Raw genomic sequence first — 262 nt, 5'->3', positions numbered from 1 at the left:
TTATCCTCTTCTTCTTCTGCATGTCTGTCATTCTTCGGATTATTTCAAACTCACTTTAATTCTATTTATTTCCTACATCTAAGTATTTACATTTTCTTAAGTATATATATTCAGATTAATTTGCATTCCTATAAAAAATACAAAACTGTGCGAAAACGTGACTATAAATTTTAAACATTATGATAGCCATTATCACGTACCAAAGATTTCCCTCTCATAGAATCATAAAAAGTTTCTATTTATTTTTATATCTATATCGGTA

This window comes from Penaeus monodon, chromosome 34 (genome assembly GCF_015228065.2).
Source record: "Penaeus monodon isolate SGIC_2016 chromosome 34, NSTDA_Pmon_1, whole genome shotgun sequence".
Lineage (NCBI taxonomy): Eukaryota > Metazoa > Arthropoda > Malacostraca > Decapoda > Penaeidae > Penaeus > Penaeus monodon.
This window is presented reverse-complemented; position numbering follows the sequence as displayed.